The sequence below is a fragment of the Terrapene carolina genome, unplaced genomic scaffold (assembly GCF_002925995.2).
Source record: "Terrapene carolina triunguis isolate 2854851 unplaced genomic scaffold, T_m_triunguis-2.0 Scaffold665, whole genome shotgun sequence".
NCBI lineage: Eukaryota > Metazoa > Chordata > Testudines > Emydidae > Terrapene > Terrapene triunguis.
In genome coordinates, this window is record NW_020665016.1 from 678,310 (window position 1) to 685,623 (window position 7,314).

A 7,314-nucleotide genomic window follows, 5' to 3' on the forward strand; every position below is an offset into this window, starting at 1 on the left:
ACAGAGGGAAGGGTGGATGGACGGACAGACAGAACAGCACAGAGGGAAGGGTGGATTCTCATTTGCTTGTTTTCTCCTTTATCAGTACAGAGTTGAATGTATTTTCCTGTCATTGTTGAGCAAGAAAATGTGGACTAAACCCAACCTCCTCCCCACAGGTGCATTGGCCCAATACACAGTGACCCAGGACCAGTCTCAGGCCGCTGCCCTTGAAGGAGACCCATCCAGCTCAATTGCTCCTACACAAGCACTGATTCCGGCGTGCATTGGTATCGCCAGCTGCCGGGGGGCTCGCCACCATTCGTGGCGCTCCTGTCCTCGAGTGGCAGAGACACCCGAGAGAATTTCACCATGAGCCTGGAAACCAAAACCAAAAGCAGCTTCTTGTACCTGAACAGCTTCCACCTGGTAGACACGGCTGTGTATCTGTGCTGTGAGCACAGGCAGCCCCTCACACAACCCTGGATGGAGGAGGGGCAGGAAGAGAGGAGACAAGAACAAATTAGAATAGAAGAGAGGCTATGAGCAGAGAAGAAAGGAAAGTAGGACAGACGAGGCGAGGGGTAATAAGAACAGAATGGAATAGAAGAGAATATATTGGAATAGACTAGAACAGAAGCTATGGGAATAGAATAAAGGGAAGGGAAGGGAACGGAAGGGAAGAGGGGTCAGCAATTTAAGGAAGAACCTTGAAGAAACACCTGGAAAATTATAGAATTTTTCCCCTTTTCACCTTCCCCAATTGTCTGGATCTGGTGGTTTTATATCAAAAATAGCTTCCTTGCCCCCACAATACTAGTCGATGGGGAAGCATTCCCCGAGGAGACAGTACAGGCATAAGAAACAGAAATGGAGATAAATAAGAAAGAAAGCTCACTAGTGGCAGAAAATAGCCCCCTTTCTTGGAGGAACATTAGACACTGAGGATTAAACCGAGCCTGATCTCTGATTGCCACAGATCTGCTCAATTGTCCCTGATTGGCTGGCTCGCAGGGTAAGTCTAGGGGGAGTTTACACTGTGAGCTTCTCAGGGGCAGGGGCTTTTCCCCACTGTGTCAGTGCAGTGCCGGGCGTAACGGGGCCCTGATCTCAGTTCCTAGGGGTCTCTGCAGCATCTGGCCCAATGCCTCCTCCCACCTCCCCCAACTTAGTTCAGTTCTGCTGTATGGTTGTGGAGGTTTTGTCTGTTGAGCTCTGCGGGACAGGCACTGTCTTTTACTGTGTGTCTCTGCAGCACCTGGCACAAGAGGCTCTGATCTCGGCTGGGTCTCCAGGTGCTATAATAATAATTCATAGGGTTCAATGCCGGCAAGGATCATCTAATCTGACCTCCTGTAGAGCAAACAGGCCATAGAGTTGCACTGAGTTACTCCAGTATTGGGGTAATAATAATGTGGGAATGAGGGAGGTCTCATGCTGTAGCCACTGGTCTGGGACTCAGGAGACGTGACCTCATGTCCCAGCTCCACCACAGACTATGTGACCTTGGACAAGCGATTTATGCTTGGACTTTCGAAGGAGGCTAACAGAGTCAGGCACCCAAATCCCTTTGATACTGTACTATGAATTGAATGCTTGGCTCTTTTGAAGCCCTTCCCCGCCCCTCCCTGATTGCTCTGTGCCTCCATTCCCCAGAGCAGGAAGCTGAATGCACCCAGCAGTTCTAGTCCCTGATGACCCAAGAGGTCTCTCCATTCTCCAGGAGTTGCTGGGCTGAATATCACAAGAACAAAGCAGACTCTCAGCTGCTGCTTCTCAGGGTAGGTGCGTTGACTTTGATGGAGCCACACAGATTTACACTGAGGCCCAGACTATTAAGAAGAAATTCTGATGTATTTTGGCTGAAGAAGAACCAGTGAGATGGAAGGAACCACTGGGGAAGATGAAGGCTGATGGGAACTGAACCAGCTAATCTGTTGCTTCTCCATTTGCCTTTGTCTACAGGGGTGAGCTGCCAAATTAAAGTGGATCAGAGTCCTCCATCTCTGGCCAGATCCAAAGGGGAGACCTCCATTCTGACCTGCAGCTACTCAGGCACAGGGTCCTATGTATAGCGGTACAGGCCGTTTCCTGGGGAAAGTCCTGCCTTCCTGCTGAGTCTGTATCAGAATGGGAATGTTACCCAGATGCCAAATTTCATAGCTGACCTCTTGAAAAGGGAGAGATGGAGCCACCTACACATCAACAATTCTCAGATCGCTGACTCGGCCAACTATTTCTGCACCATGGAGACACAGTGAAACAAAGTGGCCACCTTCCTGTACAAACATTTTACTGCTGTGGGGCAGCGTTGTGCCTTGAAAGCTGTGTCTTCGAGAGTAACACATTGCACAGGTCTCTGAAGTGGATCTGTATTTTGTCTGGGAGGGATCGGCCTTGCTGCCGATAGGGCAATAGAGTGACCAGACAGCAAGTGTGAAAAATCAGGACAGGGGGTGGGGGGTAATAGGAGCCTATATACGAAAAAGCCTCAAATATCAGGACTGTCCCTATAAAATCGGGACATCTGGTCACCCTAGATGAGAACGATGTGTCTTGCCTCTCAAGCTGGAGAAATGCAAGATGACAGAGAAGTCTGGATGTGAGAAATACATGAGGCTCCAGGAAGCCTTCTATTTCACAGTGCACAGAAATGAGGGGCAGGCCAACTAAGAGGTGTCCTGGGGCCTTACTAGTGATCCTGGTAATTCGTCTTTACTGTAAGTCCTCTGGCTGTTTATACCATTTGTTAATAATTGGAGCCAAGATTTTCAGAAGTGATGCATGATTCTGGGTGCATCAGTTCCGTAGATTTTAGGGCCAGAAGGGAGCACTGTGATCATTTAGCCTGAGGTCCTGCACCCCAGAAAATGTCAGCAGTGATTCCTGCTGTCTTGATTTCAGTCTTGATTTAAATACTCCAAGTTGGAGAATCCACCACTTCCTTAGGTAAGTTGCTCCAATGGCTAATCACCATTACAGAAGTTGCATCTTATTTCATACAGAATGGGAAATGACTGCCTAGGAAGGAGTACTGCGGAAAGGGATCTGGGGGTCATAGTGGACCACAAGCTAAATATGAGTCAACAATGTAATGCTGTTGTAAAAAAAGCAAACATCCTTCTGGGATGTATTAGCAGGAGTGTTGGAAGCAAGACACGAGAAGTAATTCTTCTACTCTAGTCTGTGCTGATTAGGCCTCAACTGGAGTATTGTGTCCAGTTCTGGGCGGCATATTTCAGGAAAGATGTGGACAAATTGGAGAGAGTCCAGAGAAGAGCAACAAGGACGATTAGGGGTCTGGAAAACATGACCTATGAGGGAAGATTGAAAGAACTGGGTTTGTTTAGTCTGAAAAAGAGAAGACTAAGAGAGGATATAATAACAGTTTTCAAATACCTAAAAGGTTGTTGCAAGGAGGAGGGAGAAAAATTGTTCTCCTTAACCTCTGAGGATAGGACAAGAAGCAATGGACTTAAATTACATCAAGGGAGGTTTAGGTTGGACACTAGGAAAAACTTCCTAACTGTCAGAGTGGTTAAGCACTGGAATAAATTGCCTAAGGAGGTTGTGGAATCTCCGTCATTGGAGATTTTTAAGAGCAGGTTAGACAAACACCTGTCAGGGATGTTATAGATGGGGTGCAGGGGACTGGACTAGATGACCTCTTGAGGTCCCTTGCAGTTCTATGAGTCTTGCCTTAATTTCTCTAGCTTCAGCTCCCAGCCATTGGCTCTTGTCATGCCTTTGTCTGCTAGATTAAAGCAGGACCATTCTCCCGATTATACGGGGGACTTCACCTGGCTACTTCCTCGGCTGCTGATGTCTTCTGCCGCTTCCCTCTCCGGGTTTTCTGGGGCATCCAGCCAAAATTATTCAACTGGCCACACCCCTTTCTGGGCTAACAACAAGGGGCAACTTCAAGTCCACTTCAAGTGTCCAAACAAACAGTTTTTCTACCCCGCCTGGCTCCACTGAAGTCCTCTTGGCCCCTGCTTCTGGCTTCTCTCCTCTTTCTTCTCACCCAGCATAGTTCCCTGCTGCTTCCCTTCACCAGGGACACCAGCAGTTAATCTCTGAAGATCTCCCTGCTTCTTCCAGATATCCCCACTCACAGAAGCAGCATGGGTCTCTGCCTCCTGTTACAGGCCCTATCCCAGGGATACCTCCACATGAACCTGCCCTCCTGTGTGTGGATGATTCAACCTGACAGCCACATGTTGGTCCCCCTCACAGCTCTTTCCAGGCCCTTCTCTCCTTTAATGACCACCCTGTTCCTATTCCCTGATTCGGTGAAAGTTTTAAAGCCAGCCAATGACACGGTGCAGCTAGGAATTTTGATGGTAGAAAACCTTGAAGAATGTAATACGTATAAAAATGTTCAGCATTTGTAGAGGGCTTACAGAACTCAACAGAGAAAATTCTACCTTTGCTCCAGAATCCCCTAGGCTGATGTAAAACCCTGTACAAACGTAGGAATTCTAATGACTCAGGAGGAAAGGTTTTCACCGAATATTGTTCTGAGGGTAACGGGGCATGTCCTCAGACAGACACAACACAAACAGAGAGACCCGGGGAGAGAAGTGAGTCAGATGCAAAGTGAAAAACCAGGCCCTTTGGTGTCCCCAAGACATTCCAGGCACTTTTGGGAAATGTTGTGTCTTGCCGTATAACTTTTCCAGAAGATATCTGGGTAGTAAAAGTCCCCTTCCCTCCCCACCATCTGCCCTTTTAACTTGTTAATTTTACAGGCCAGATTCTGTGCTCTGGAATCAACACAGAATTCTATGAAATCCCATCCCTGTGAGTGTTTCCTTCCCTCCTGGATCTCTGTCCCTCCTGGGGCTGTCTGTCAGACCAGGGCAGTAGGAAAAACAAATCACTAGGATTCAGCCACTCTAGATGCATCTGCCTCTGCATGGCCCCTGCAGTGCATTCCATTGCTCCAGCTTTACATGGCCCCAGCTGTGCAGCACTCCAGGCTGTGGGCCATTCCTCACCAAGTGGCTTTATCCCTGGCATCTTGAATGTGAGAAAAAAGGAACCACAGTGTTTGCATCATGACCCTGAGGTTTCTGAGGGTCTCAGCCAGAAGCCACATCTTTCCCACACAGGCCTGTGCGTGTGTCATCTGAACTTTCTGAGGGGTGCAACCTCTCCATTTCCTGCTCCCCCGGACTGTGCCTATAGAGGGTAAAGCATCACCCTGGTTGCACCTGATTCAGCCCCACTGTGCAGGAGCTAATCTGTGGCAAGCAGACCCAAATGCCAGGCCTCACATGATTCTGAGCGAGACACATCTGGGCCAAGCCAAGCCACGGCCCCTAGCTCTGGGGCTCCCAAGGCAGGCTCCGGGGCCAGGCCTGCCGCTGGGCACCTTTCCCGGGGGCGTGGGTTGCTGCACTTCAGCTGACCTGGACCAGTGCTGCGACCTCAGCAAACACCTCCCATCACTCTTCAGGGTGCGCCAGGAGCTGCCATGAAACTGGCTTCCCATCTGGAACCAATTCAGGTCACCCATGTGCAGGACAGAGGAATTGAGACCAGAGCAGATGCAGAGAAGGTCTGTGAGGGTGCTGAGGGTACTGGAGAGCAGGTCTGAAGAGAGGAGAGTGAAAGAGCTGGGCTGGATTCGCTTAAAACGCAGACTGAGATGGGGGCTAATAACTCTCTATATCGGTGGTGTGAAGGGTGCAGGGTTTATGGAACATCAGTCTATCTTCTATGGGGAGAGGGGGCTGTAGAGTTTGGATGGCCTCCACCTCAGGGGAACGGGGACCGATCTCCATGGGGACAGGCCAGCTAGAAAAGTCAAGAGGAGGCTAAACTAATAGGCAAAGGGGAGGGTAAAAAGGGGGAAGAAATGAGCTCTCGGCAAAAATCAAGAACAAAATTAACCCAGGAACCCCAATTAAATGAAGAGAAGAAATTCTTGACTCGCCTCTGCACCAGTGCGAGGAGTCTGGGGAACAAACACGAGGAATTGGAATTGCTCCTCTAGGAGCATCAGTTTGGTGTAGCAGGTGTGACTGCAACCTGCTGGGATGATTCCCACGACTGGACAGTTAAAATCCATGATTACCAGCTAGTCAGGAAGGATCAAGTGGAGAAAAGGGGAGGGGATGTGCACTCAGTGTCAAAAATGGCACCACCTGTTTCCGAGTCACTGATAATTGGAAAGAAAATGATCCTGGATGCTTATGGATCAATGTCCTACCACATAAAGCACAAGAGAGGTTAGCTGGTGTCAGCTATAGACCATCACATCACACTTGGGAAGAGGATGCCTGGCCCCTTGAGCACCTTTCTATAATGTGTAGGAAAAAATCCATGTGATGTGTCCTAGGCCCCAGCTTAGCGCATTAACCATGAGCCCAGCCTTCCCCTGTAGGGGTTAATTCCCTCCTGGCCCTGGCAGATGCAGCAGCTGCTCTGGATTTCACACCTCGGGTTGATCGCTCAGTACCCGAAACACTTTTTTTTTGTAACTTCATTTTTATTCTTTGCTGGCAATGGAGCAGTGAGCGAAATGCAACAGACCGCATGGCAGGGTTGGGCAGGCGAGGTGGGAAGGAGGGATCAGCGCTGGGGATCGATCTGCAATCAGTTCAGTGCAGCCTTCTCTGCGTTCCCTTTCCAGTGGCCTCACCAGCACTGAGAACAGGTGTGTTTGGAACGGGCGGTGGCAGCCCGATGAACTAACCCAGGGGATAGGTCCAGTGAGGCCAGGGGAGGCTGCAGTTTTCAGAGGAGTTAGCAGGTCAGGTAACAATGAAGATCCCTCAATAAATGGTCACTCGACCAGCTGACATGGGGGAGAGCTACAAATCGTTGGGTCTGCCCCAGGGTTTGACTCATGTCCGTTACCCCAGGAGAAATAAATAAGCTTTTTTCCCTAGCGAAGAGGCAGCCTAAGGGTCTGGATTGGGATTGCTAAGGGAGACAATGGGACGTTGACTTCAACCTGGCTCCTAACTCCCGTAAGATCACTGCCTTGATGCTCAAGGGATTGGCGCTGGCTGAGTGGAGCGATGGCTGGGGGTGGGGTATCCTGAGGAGGGGCCACTCCGCCAATCTGTAAAGCAGGCCTGTGAAGGCTGTATCCCCACTTTGAACTTTAGGGTACAAATGTAGGGGCCTGCATGAAAACTTCTAAGCTTAACTACCAGCTTAGCTCTGGTCCCGCTGCCACCATTCTCACTGGATTCCCTCCCTGGGAAGCCTTGAGAAACCTCTCACCAATTCCCTGGTGAATACAGATCCAAACTCCTTGGATCTTAAACAAGGCGAAATTGACCCTTCCCCCCTCCTTCCTTTCACCAACTCCTGGTGAAT